Genomic DNA, 14129 nt, shown 5'->3' on the forward strand with positions numbered 1-14129 from the left:
CAAAGCAACATGTGCGTGTTGGTGGGCATGTGCATGAGCAACACACATGCCCACCAAATTTGGTCAATTTTCCTGAATGTATGTGTCAGCCACAACAGACAATATGCTAGGTAGCGCTATAGAGTCCCTAAGCCACACCCTAGGCCAGAGCTCTATCTCTGACTATCGATAGCAATAACACTAGACAGACACAGACAGAGGGGGTAGAGACAAATGGATCAATAGAATAGAATATACACTTTTTTGATCCCGTGAGGGAAATTTATTTCTCTGCATGTAACCCAATTTAACCAAATTAGTGAACACACACAGCACACAGTGAACACACAGTGAGGTGAATCACACACTGACACAGAGCAGTGAGCTGCCTGCCCAACCAGCGGTGCTGGGGGAGCAGTGAGGGGTTAGGTGCCTTGCTCAAGGGCACTTTAGTGGTGGACTGGTTGGGGATTGAACCGGCAACCCTCCAGTTACAAGCCCCAAGCCCTAACCAGTAGGCCACGGCTGCCCAGAGGGAAGGAGGGAGGGAGGAAAGAGGGAGGGTGGGTGTGTGTGTGTGTCTGTGTGTCTGTGTGTGTGTGTGTGTGTGTGTGTGTGTGTGTGTGTGTGTGTGTGTGTGTGTGTGTGTGTGTGTGTGTGGGGGGGGGTTTGTGTGTGTCTGTGTGTGTGTGTGTGCGCGCGCGTGCGTGCGTGAGAGAGAGAGAGAATGACGGGGGAGGGGTGAGAGAGTGTCTGTGAGTCTGTGTAGAGAAGTAGCAGGGGACGAGAGAGACATGCAGCTGAGAGGGAGAGCACCTACTCCTGCTCAGCTAAATGGATGGAGTATAAGACATATGCAAACACAAATAAACCTAAATACTCACTTACTGTGAACATGGCTAAAGTCAAAATTTCAAAATTGCAGCATAGGTTGATATGATTATAATTATTCGTCAACTCGCTTCAAAATATTTTAGCTAAAACTGTGTCCACCACAATCATTAATGCACTTTTAAAAAACACAAACAACACCAAATTCAAAACTTTGCATATGACTGTCACTACAAACACACTAACTAATACTCCATCAAATTTCATCCAAATTAGTCACTGTTTTCTACCTATAACACCAACTTTCTGTTTCTTTTACAAGACACCTAGATTCAAACCTTCGCCATTTCAATATACTTTTGTATACTTTTTAATATACTATACTCAGAGCAGTGAGCTGCCTGCCCAACCAGCGGCGCTCAGGGAGCAGTCAGGGGTTAGGTGCCTTGCTCAAGGGCACTTCAGCTGTGGACTGGTCAGGGATCGAACCGGCAATCCTCCAGCTACAAGCCCCAAGCCCTAACCAGTAGGCCACGGTTGCCCAAAGGGTGTGTGTGTGTGTGTGTGTGTGTGTGTGTGTGTGTGTGTGTGTGTGTGTGTGTGTGTGTGTGTGTGTGTGTGTGTGTGTGTGTGTGTGTGTGTGTGTGTGTGTGTGTGTGTGTGTGTGTGTGTGTGTGTGTGTGTGTGTGTGTGTGTGTGTGTGTGTGTCTCTGTGTCTGTCTCTGTCTCTGTGTCTCTAGAAAGCCGCGCGTGTGTCAATGTGTGTGTGTTAGTTAGGGAGGACCCGAGAAGGGGGGTGACAGAGTGCGTGCGTGTGTCTGTTAGTTGCAACAGAGAGAGAGGCAGAGAAGGACAGAGAGGAGGGGCTGTGTGATTGGGCAAATATGAAATTAAAAATAACTCACTTTCTGTTAACATGGTTAAAATCAAAATTGCAGCATAGCTTGATATGATTATAATCATTCATCAACTCGCTTCAAAATATTTTAGCTAAAACTGTATCCACCACAATCATTAATGCGCTTTTAAAAATCACAAACAACACCAAATTCAAAACTTTGTATATGACTGTCACTACAAACACACTAACTAATACTCCATCAAATTTCATCCAAATTAGTCACTGTTTTCTGCCTATAACACCAACTTTTTGTTTCTTTTATAAGACACCTAGATTCAAACCTTCGCCATTTCAATATACTTTTGAAATTCAAAAATCTGGTCGCAATTCCTCTCGGGCAACCCCTCAAGATCATTTTACTGCTGAAAGGACATGATTTCGATAAACCGTCTAGGAGAAGTGTTTCAAAATACGTGATGTGCAAAAATCATAATCATAATCATAACTCAAATTCCTCTAAGATTTACTATATCATTTAAATGTAAAAGTTGTTCAGATTAGTACAACACATATGCCCACCAAATTTGGTTCATTTTCGTGCATGTATGTGTCAAACACAACAGAAACCGCGCTAGGTGGCGCTATAGAGTCCCTGAGCCACACCCTAGGCCAAAGCTCTGTCTCTGAGTTTCGATTGCAATTCTACAAATGGCTGCCAAATTACAAGAGTTTTAGAGCATGCCAAGTTGGTGAAAAAAAAAAAACAGGTAAGACGGAAAAAGAATAATAATAATAAATATAGCCGCAAGCGGCGATGGCGGGCCCGAGCACCTGCGGTGCGGAGACCTATGAAATTTCGGAATGTAACAAAGCAACATGTGCGTGTTGGTGGGCATGTGCATGAGCAACACACATGCCCACCAAATTTGGTCAATTTTCCTGAATGTATGTGTCAACCACAACAGACAACACGCTAGGTGGCGCTATAGAGTCCCTAAGCCACACCCTAGGCCAGAGCTCTATCTGTGACTATCGATAGCAATAACGCACAAGCCCACCAAATTTGGTTCATTTTCGTGAATGAGTGTGTCAACCACAACAGACAATGCGCTAGGTGGCGCTATACAGTCTCTAAGACACCCTTGGCCAAAGCGCTGTCTCTGAATAGCTATAGCAATAACACACATGCCCACCAAATTTGGTTCATTTTCCTGAATGTATGCGTCAACAACAACACACAATCTGCTAGGTGGCGCTATAGTCCCTAAGCCACACCCTAGGCCAGAGCTCTGTTTCTGACTAGCGGCAGTAATAACAAACAAGCTCACCAAATTTGATTCATTTTCGTGAATGTATGTCAACCACAACAGGTAACACACTAGGTGGCGCTATAGAGTCCCTAAGCCACACCCTCGGCCAGAGCACTGTCTCTGAATAGCTAGAACAAAACACATGCCCACCAAATTTGGTTCATTTTTGTGAATGTACTGTACGTGTCAACCACAACAGACAATGCGCTAGATGGCGTTATTGAGTCCTTAAGCCACACCCTCGGCCAGAGCTCTGTCTTTGACTAGCAAAAACAATAACACACGAGCCCACCAAATTTGGTTAATTTTCGTGAATGTTTGTGTCAACCACAACAGACAATGCACTAGGTGGCGCTATAGAGTCCCTAAGCCACACCTGAGGCCAGAGCTCTGTCTCTGAATAACTTTAGCAATAACACACATGCCCACCAAATTTGGTTCATTTTCGTGAATGTACGTGTCAACCACAACAGACAATGCTTTAGGTGGCGCTCTAGAGTCCCTAAGCCACACTCTAGGCCAGAGCTCTGTCTCTGACTACCGATAGCAATAACACACAAGCCCACCAAATTTGGTTAACTTTCGTGAATGTTTGTGTCAACCACAACAGACAACGAACTAGGTGGCGCTATAGAGTCTCTACACCACACCCTATGCCAAAACTCTGTCTCTGACTAGCTATAGCAATAACACACAAGTCCACCAAATTTGGTTCATTTTCGTGAATGTTTGTGTCAACCACAACAGATAACATGCTGCTAGGTGGCGCTATAGAGTCCCAAAGCCACACCTTAGGCCAGAGCTCTGTCTCTGACTAGCAGAAGCAATTCCACATGTAGCTTCCAAATTACATCCAATTCATAACCTTTTTTCTGCCTATAACACCAACTTCCTGTTTCTTAATAAAACGCCATAATTCAAACCTTCGCCATTTCGATATACTTTTGAAATTCAAAAATCTGGTCGCAATTCCTCTCGGGCAACCCCTCAAGATCATTTTAGTGCTTATATGACATGATTTCGATACACCGTCTAGGAGAAGTGTTTCAAAATACGTGATGTGCAAAAATCATAATCATAATCATAACTCAAATTCTTCTAAGATTTACTATATCGTTTAAATGTAACAGTTGTTCAGATTAATACAACACATATGCCCACCAAATTTGGTTCATTTTCGTGCATGTATGTGTCAAACACAACAGAAACCGCGCTAGGTGGCGCTATAGAGTCCCTGAGCCACACCCTAGGCCAAAGCTCTGTCTCTGAGTTTCGATTGCAATTCTACAAATGGCTGCCAAATTACAAGAGTTTTAGAGCATGCCAAGTTGGTGAAAAAAAAAAAACAGGTAAGACGGAAAAAGAATAATAATAATAATAATAATAATAATAATAATAATAATCTGAGCAGAAACAATAGGGCCTTGCACCTACGGTGCAGCCACTTTCAGTGGCCGCACCTCGGTGCTCGGGCCCTAAATATAGCCGCAAGCGGCGATGGCGGGCCCGAGCACCTGCGGTGCGGAGACCTGTGACATTTCGGAATCTAACAAAGCAACATGAGGCGTGTTGGTGGGCATGTGCATGAGCAACACACATGGCCACCAAATTTGGTCAATTTTCTTGAATGTATGTGTCAACCACAACAGACAACGCGCTAGGTGGCGCTATAGAGTCCCTAAGCCACACCCTAGGCCAGAGCTGTTTTTCACTAGCGGCAGTAATAACACACAAGCTTGTGAATTTTTTGTGAATGTAAATGTCAACCCAAAACGGCTAACATGCTAGGTGGCGCTATAGAGTCCCTAAGCAACACCCTCAGCCAGAGCTCTGTATCTGAATAGCGATGGCAATAACACATGTGCCTACCAAATTTGGTTCATTTTTGTGAATGTATGTTTCAACCACAACAGACAATGCACTAGGTGGCGCTATAGAGTCCCTAAGCCACACCCTAGGCCAAAGCTCTGTCTCTGACTAGCGATAGCAATAACACATAAGTCCACCAAATTTGGTTCATTTTCGTGAATGTTCGTGTGAACCACAACAGATAACGTGCTACTAGGTGGCGCTATAGAGTCCTTAAGCCACACCCTAGGCCAGAGCTCTGTCTCTGACTAGCGATAGCAATAACACATAAGTCCACCAAATTTGGTTCATTTTCGTGAATGTTTGTGTCAACCACAACAGATAACGTGCTACTAGGTGGCGCTATAGAGTCCCTAAGCCACACCTTAGGCCAGAGCTCTGTCTCTGACTAGCGATAGCAAAAACACATAAGTCCACCAAATTTGGTTCATTTTCGTGAATGTTTGTGTCAACCACAACACATAACGTGCTACTAGGTGGCGCTATAGAGTCACGAAGCCACACCTTAGGCCAGAGCTCTGTCCCTGACTAGCAGAAGCAATTCCACATGTAGCTGCCAAATTACATCCAATTTATAACCTTTTTTCTGCTTATAACACCAACTTCCTGTTTCGTAATAAGACGCCATAATTCAAACCTTCGCCATTTCGATATGCTTCGAAAATTCAAAAATCTGTTCGCAATTCCTCTCGGGCAACCCCTCAAGATCCTTTTACTGCTCATATGACATGATTTCGATAAACCGTCTAGGAGAAGTGTTTCAAAATACATGATGTGCAAAAATCATAATCATAATCATAACTCAAATTTGTTTAAGATTCACTATGTAGTGTAAATGTAAAAGTTGCTCAGATTTATACAACACATCTGCCTACCAAATTTGGTTCATTTTCGTGCATGCACATGTCAACCACAACAGACAGCGCGGTAGGTGGCGCTATAGACCCCCTGAGCCACACCCTAGGCCAGGGCTCTGTCTCTCAGTATCAAATGCAATTCTACATATGCCTGCCAAATTACAAGAGTTTTGGAGCATGCCAAGTTGGTGAAACGGCCAAACGGGCTAAGACGAAGAGAGAATAATAATATTGTGTGTGTGTGTGTGTGAGTGTGTGAGTGAGTGTGTGAGTGAGTGAGTGAGTGAGTGAGTGAGTGAGTGACCAGGAGTCCCTAAGCCACACGCTAGGCCAGGGCTCTGTCTCAGACTAGAGGTGGCAACACACAAGGCAAAGACAAATTTTTATGAGGATTAGAACTTGGGTCTTACTCAGTCAGTCCCCAATTCAATCACAAAAATGACTTAACCTGAATAAAATCTTTATACACATGATCTTTTTTTTACCTTTTACTTTGCATCACACTGTCATTCTTGACTCTCTGTGTGTGTGTGTGTGTGTGTGTGTGTGTGTGTGTGTGTGTGTGTGTGTCTGTGTCTGTGTCTGTGTCTCTGTGTGGAGAGCGGGGGAGGAGAGAGAGACATCCAGCTGGGAGAGAGGGGAAAGTGTGAATAACTGTGGGGGGAAGGAAAGAAACAAGGAGGGGGAGAGTGGGTGAGCCACAGTGAGGGAGCGGCTAGGTAGTTCTGTGTGTAACACGCGCGGGCAGCAAGGAGCGGATAGGAGAGACCATAGTCATATGAAAACCTAAATAACTCACTTTCTGTTAATGTGGTTTACGTCGAAATTGCAGCATAGGTTGATATGATTATCATTATTCATCAACTCGCTTCAAAATATTTTAGCTAAAACTGTGTCCACCACAATCATTAATGCGCTTTTAAAAATCACAAACAACACCAAATTCAAAACTTTGTATATGACTGTCACTACAAACACACTAACTAATACTCCATCAAATTTCATCCAAATTAGTCACTGTTTTCTGCCTATAACACCAACTTTTTGTTCCTTTTATAAGACACCTAGGTTCAAACCTTCGCCATTTCGATATACTTTTGAAATTCAAAAATCTGTTCGCAATTTCTCTTGGGCAACCCCTCAAGATCATTTTACTGCTAAAATGACATGATTTCGACAAACCGTCTAGGAGAAGTGTTTCAAAATACATGATGTGCAAAAATCAGAAAATCTCACATAATTCAAATTCTTTTAATATTTACTATATAGTTTCAATGTAAAAGTTGTTCGGATTAATACAACACACATGCCCACCAAATTTGGTTCATTTTCGTGCATGTGTGTGTCAAACACAACAGAAATCGCTCTAGGTGGCGCTATAGACCCCCTGAGCCACACCCTAGGCCAGGGCTCTGTCTCTCAGTATCAAATGCAATTCTACATATGCCTGCCAAATTACAAGAGTTTTGGAGCATGCCAAGTTGGTGAAACGGCCAAACGGGCTAAGACGAAGAAAGAATAATAATAATAATCTGTACAAAAACAATAGGGCCTTGCACCTACGGTGCAGCCACTTTCAGTGGCCGCACCTCGGTGCTCGGGCCCTAATAATAAATATAGCCGCAAGCGGCGATGGCGGGCCCGAGCACCTGCGGTGCGGAGACCTGTGACATTTCGGAATCTAACAAAGCAACATGTGCGTGTTGGTGGGCATGTGCATTAGCAACACACATGCCTACCAAATTTGGTCAATTTTCCTGAATGTATGTGTCAACCACAACAGACAACACGCTAGGTGGCGCTATAGAGTCCCAAAGCCACACCCTAGGCCAGAGCTGTATCTCTGACTATCGATAGCAATAACGCACAAGCCAACCAAATTTGGTTCATTTTCGTGAATGTGTGTCAACCACAACAGACAATGCGCTAGGTGGCGCTATACAGTCCATAAGACACCCTTGGCCAGAGCGCTGTCTCTGAATAGCTATAGCAATAACACATATGCTAACCAAATTTGGTTCATTTTCGTGAATGTATGTGTCAACCACAACAGACAATGCACTAGGTGGCACTATAGAGTTCCTAAGCCACACACGAGGCCAGAGCTCTGTCTCTGAATAACTATAGCAATAACACACATGCCCAACAAATTTGGTTCATTTGGGTGAATGTACGTGTCAACCACAACAGACAATGCACTAGGTGGCGCTATAGAGTCCCTATGCCACACCCTCGGCCAGAGCTCTGTCTCTGAATATTTATAGCAAAACACATGCCCACCAACTTTGGTTAAATTTCGTGAATGTACGTGTCAACCACAACAGACAATGCGCTAGGTGGCGCTATAGAGTCCCTAAGCCACACCCAAGGCCAGAGCTCTGTCTTTGACTAGCGGCAGCAATAACACACAAGCCCACCAAAATTGGTTCATTTTTGTGAATGTTTGTGTCAACCACAACAAACAACGCTCTAGGTGGCGCTATAGAGTTCCTAAGCCACACCCTAGGCCAGAGCTCTGTCTCTGACTAGCAATAGGAATAACACACAAGCCCATCAAATTTGGTTAATTTTCGTGAATGTACGTGTCAACCACAACAGACAATGCGCTAGGTGGCGCTATAGAGTCCCTAAACCACACCCTAGGCCAGAGCTCTGTCTTTGACTACCGATAGCAATAACACACAAGCCCACCAACTTTGGTTCATTTTCGTGAATGTGTGTGTCAACCACAACAGACAACGCACTAGGTGGCGCTATAGAGTCCCTACGCCACACCCTAGGCCAAAGCTCTGTCTCTGACTAGCCATAGCAATAACACACAAGTCCACCAAATTTGGTTCATTTTCGTGAATGTTTGTGTCAACCACAACAGATAACGTGCTACTAGGTGGCGCTATAGAGTCCCTAAGCCACACCCTAGGCCAGAGCTCTGTCTCTGACTAGCGATAGCAATAACACATAAGTCCACCAAATTTGGTTCATTTTCGTGAATGTTTGTGTCAACCACAACAGATAACGTGCTACTAGGTGGCGCTATAGAGTCCCTAAGCCACACCTTAGGCCAGAGCTCTGTCTCTGACTAGCGATAGCAAAAACACATAAGTCCACCAAATTTGGTTCATTTTCGTGAATGTTTGTGTCAACCACAACACATAACGTGCTACTAGGTGGCGCTATAGAGTCCCGAAGCCACACCTTAGGCCAGAGCTCTGTCCCTGACTAGCAGAAGCAATTCCACATGTAGCTGCCAAATTACATCCAATTTATAACCTTTTTTCTGCTTATAACACCAACTTCCTGTTTCGTGATAAGACGCCATAATTCAAACCTTCGCCATTTCGATATGCTTCGAAAATTCAAAAATCTGTTCGCAATTCCTCTCGGGCAACCCCTCAAGATCCTTTTACTGCTCATATGACATGATTTTGATAAACCGTCTAGGAGAAGTGTTTCAAAATACATGATGTGCAAAAATCATAATCATAATCATAACTCAAATTTGTTTAAGATTCACTATGTAGTGTAAATGTAAAAGTTGTTCAGATTTATACAACACATCTGCCTACCAAATTTGGTTCATTTTCGTGCATGCACATGTCAACCACAACAGACAGCGCGGTAGGTGGCGCTATAGACCCCCTGAGCCACACCCTAGGCCAGGGCTCTGTCTCTCAGTATCAAATGCAATTCTACATATGCCTGCCAAATTACAAGAGTTTTGGAGCATGCCAAGTTGGTGAAACGGCCAAACGGGCTAAGACGAAGAGAGAATAATAATAATAATCTGTACAAAAACAATAGGGCCTTGCACCTATGGTGCAGCCACTTTCAGTGGCCGCACCTCGGTGCTCGGGCCCTAAATATAGCCGCAAGCGGCGATGGCGGGCCCGAGCACCAGCGGTGCGGAGACCTGTGAGATTTCGGAATCTAACAAAGCAACATGTGCGTGTTGGTGGGCATGTGCATGAGCAACACACATGCCCACCAAATTTGGTCAATTTTCCTGAATGTATGTGTCAGCCACAACAGACAATATGCTAGGTAGCGCTATAGAGTCCCTAAGCCACACCCTAGGCCAGAGCTCTATCTCTGACTATCGATAGCAATAACGCTAGACCGACACAGACAGAGGGGGTAGAGACAAATCGATCAATAGAATAGAATATACACTTTTTTGATCCCGTGAGGGAAATTTATTTCTCTGCATGTAACCCAATTTAACCAAATTAGTGAACACACACAGCACACAGTGAACACACAGTGAGGTGAATCACACACTGACCCAGAGCAGTGAGCTGCCTGCCCAACCAGCGGTGCTGGGGGAGCAGTGAGGGGTTAGGTGCCTTGCTCAAGGGCACTTTAGTGGTGGACTGGTTGGGGATTGAACCGGCAACCTTCCAGTTACAAGCCCCAAGCCCTAACCAGTAGGCCACGGCTGCCCAGAGGGAAGGAGGGAGGGAGGAAAGAGGGAGGGAGTGTGTGTGTGTGTGTGTGTGTGTGTGTGTGTGTGTGTGTGTGTGTGTGTGTGTGTGTGTGTGTGTGTGTGTGTGTGTGTGTGTGTGTGTGTGTGTGTGTGTGCGCACGCGCGTGCGTGCGTGAGAGAGAGAGAGAATGACGGGGGAGGGGTGAGAGAGTGTCTGTGAGTCTGTGTAGAGAATTAGCTGGGGACGAGAGAGACATGCAGCTGAGAGAGAGAGCACCTACTCCTGCTCAGCTAAATGGATGGAGTATAAGACACATGCAAACACAAATAAACCTAAATACTCACTTACTGTGAACATGGCTAAAGTCAAAATTTCAAAATTGCAGCATAGGTTGATATGATTATAATTATTCGTCAACTCGCTTCAAAATATTTTAGCTAAAACTGTGTCCACCACAATCATTAATGCACTTTTAAAAAACACAAACAACACCAAAATTCAAAACTTTGCATATGACTGTCACTACAAACACACTAACTAATACTCCATCAAATTTCATCCAAATTAGTCACTGTTTTCTACCTATAACACCAACTTTCTGTTTCTTTTACAAGACACCTAGATTCAAACCTTCGCCATTTCAATATACTTTTGTATACTTTTTAATATACCATACTCAGAGCAGTGAGCTGCCTGCCCAACCAGCGGCGCTCAGGGAGCAGTCAGGGGTTAGGTGCCTTGCTCAAGGGCACTTCAGCTGTGGACTGGTCAGGGATCGAACCGGCAATCCTCCAGCTACAAGCCCTAACCAGTAGGCCACGGTTGCCCAAAGTGTGTGTGTGTGTGTGTGTGTGTGTGTGTGTGTGTGTGTGTGTGTGTGTGTGTGTGTGTGTGTGTGTCTCTGTCTCTGTCTGTCTCTAGAAAGCCGCGCGTGTGTCAATGTGTGTGTGTTAGTTAGGGAGGACCCGAGAAGGGGGGTGACAGAGTGCGTGCGTGTGTCTTAGTTGCAACAGAGAGAGAGGCAGAGAAGGACAGAGAGGAGGGGCTGTGTGATTGGGCAAATATGAAATTAAAAATAACTCACTTTCTGTTAACATGGTTAAAATCAAAATTGCAGCATAGCTTGATATGATTATAATCATTCATCAACTCGCTTCAAAATATTTTAGCTAAAACTGTATCCACCACAATCATTAATGCACTTTTAAAAATCACAAACAACACCAAATTCAAAACTTTGCATATGACTGTCACTACAAACACACTAACTAATACTCCATCAAATTTCATCCAAATTAGTCACTGTTTTCTGCCTATAACACCAACTTTTTGTTTCTTTTATAAGACACCTAGATTCAAACCTTCGCCATTTCAATATACTTTTGAAATTCAAAAATCTGGTCGCAATTTCTCTTGGGCAACCCCTTAAGATCATTTTACTGCTGAAAGGACATGATTTCGATAAACCGTCTAGGAGAAGTGTTTCAAAATACATGATGTGCAAAATTCATAATCATAACCATAACTCAAATTCTTCGAATATTTACTATAGAGTGTAAATGTAAAAATTGTTCAAATTACTGCAACACACATACCCACCAAATCTGGGCCATTTTCGTGTATGCATGTGTCAACCACAACAGACAGCGTGATAGGTGGCGCTTTAGAGTCCCTGAGCCACGCCCTAGACCAAAACTCTGTGTCTGAGTTTCGATTGCAATTCTACAAATGGCTGCCAAATTACAAGAGTTTTAGAGCATGCCAAGTTGGTGAAAAAAAAAAAACAGGTAAGGAGGAAAAAACTATAATAATAATAATAATAATAATCTGAGCGAAAACAATAGGGCCTTGCACCTACGGTGCAGCCACTTTCAGTGGCCGCACCTCGGTGCTCGGGCCCTAATAATAATAATCTGTACAAAAACAATAGGGCCTTGCACCTACGGTGCAGCCACTTTCAGTGGCCGCACCTCGGTGCTCGGGCCCTAATAATTGAATGTGAAATTTAAGAGACCTGAGTAATTTATTCAATCAGCTTTTAGAGCAACATGATAGAGGGCAGGTCTAGTTTCAAGTTTATTTTGATGTAATTTGGTCATCATTGAGAAAAGACACATATCATTCCCAGCAATCAGCAAAACATATAAATCATGCACAGCTAGCCGGATTTTCCTCACTGCCACTTGTGCTGATATTATTTACAAGGCAAAGCTGTGTATTTGCTAGCTAATGAGATTGCTATATTTGGTAAAACACAATGCCGCTCTGATTTCATTTTATCATCATCATGACCACTGCTAGCGGTTAGCGCTAACCTGGTGTGCATGTAGCCCCACTAGACTTTTATGGAAAATAAGTGTTTGGTCCCAGGGGGTTGCAAAGAAAAAAAATGACCTTCCTTCTGCTGTTTCTGCTCAATGCTGCCCCCTGCTGTCCACACCAAGTCTACTGCAGTGCTCTCACCAGATTAGACTATTAGAAATACAATATAATAAAAAAAAAACACAGCTCTCCTGGAGCAAATTCACAGAATTACAAATTGAAATGAAAATATATATATTTTAAATGTCATTCAGGAGATCATCTGCCCAATGCTTCCAAGAGGGCCGGGCATTGCTCTTTAAGGATTCTGATGAACACACTCTTCCCTTTATTCCCACAAGACTCAAGGATCTTAAACACACACCCCATCTTGTCCTGGTCAGTGCGCTCCACGCTGATGTTTGCATGACATTCTCAAAGTTCAAAGTAAAATCAGTATTAACATCTTAAAATATCATCCTCCTGTAGGATTTGCTATGGTCAGGGGGATGATGTAGCCAGCTCCGTCACCAGTGCAGGGCGTAGCTCATGGAGGATTTTGAAGAATGTCTTCCTCCCTTCAGCACCACAAGACCTCAGGACATCAAACACTCGTCTCATCTTCTCCTGGTCAGTTGGTGCCACTCTGATGTTTTCATAATCCTCTCCATTGATCAGTTTGTTTGACATCATCTTATCCGCTAGCTGGATGACATTTGTCACCTTCTCAATGAGACCTGCCCTGTGGTTGGATAGGAAGTCTTCAGCATTGTAAGGGCCATCACTGCCCTGTTGGGGTTTGCTCCAAAAGCACTCAGAGCTCAAGATATATGCTTTCCAGACTTTCCGTAGTATGTCTACAGAGCTGAGGAGCTCCATCTTAAAGTTCACAGCCTCACTTATGTGCACTTCAAAGAAGTTGGGAGCCATCTTGGAGCTGTATTTGAGGTCTAGCTCTTCTGGAGTCGGTTCTCCTATAGTGCCACAGTCGGTTTTTAAGGTGTAGTACTCATGCATCTGAAGAGGTCTCCCAGGCTGGGGCTTGGCAAGTCTTTGGCCTTTGAATCGTTCCTCCTGGATCTCTATTAGCTGACTAATCTCTGGACTCAGTGGTGAGAGGTACAAGCGGAAGGTGAGGGGTGCGGTGCTGCTCAGATAGACCTGAACATCTGCATGGACCTCAACCAGCTTCTCCCTCTCTTCCTCCTTCCCAGTGAACAAATGAGATATGAAAGAATAGAAAACCCCAATAGGAGAAAGGGAAGGTTTGACCAGTGTAGCATGAAAGCGACTCAGCTCACACTTCTCTATCAACACTCCACTGTCCTGCTTATGCAGAATCTTCACAGCATCATTCAGTAAAGACGGGCTACTTCCCAAACAGAGGAAATGTGGCAGGTGGATCTCCTCCAGCTCTCCTGAGACAATTTTAATGTCCATTGAAGGGCCAGCTGGTCTGTACTGCATGTGGGGAAGCTCATCAGCCAAGACATGCCAGTCTATGAAGCGGTACTGCAGGGTGACTGGACCAGCACACGTCCAGCGCAGACCAGACTCTGGGCACTCATAGCTCCCTGCAGGAGAACTCAGGCTGTAGGTGGAGACACTCTCCTCTGTGGAGACTTCAGGCTTCACCAGGACCCAGTGGCTGGAGTCTGGAACTTCAGCACAGGATTTACAGCTCCTCTGTGGGGCATCAATGTGGTGATCCTCCCTT

At 44.2% G+C, this 14129-nt stretch overlaps 1 protein-coding gene across 1 annotated transcript in view; it reads right to left on the minus strand.

Moving 5' to 3' along the window:
• LOC134070504 (5-hydroxytryptamine receptor 3A-like) overlaps window positions 1-14129 on the minus strand; it is a 91060-nt gene that overhangs the window by 75993 nt on the left and 938 nt on the right. The gene's annotated exons all lie outside the window — the stretch shown is intronic.

The sequence above is a fragment of the Sardina pilchardus genome, chromosome 22 (assembly GCF_963854185.1).
Source record: "Sardina pilchardus chromosome 22, fSarPil1.1, whole genome shotgun sequence".
Classification (NCBI taxonomy): domain Eukaryota; kingdom Metazoa; phylum Chordata; class Actinopteri; order Clupeiformes; family Clupeidae; genus Sardina; species Sardina pilchardus.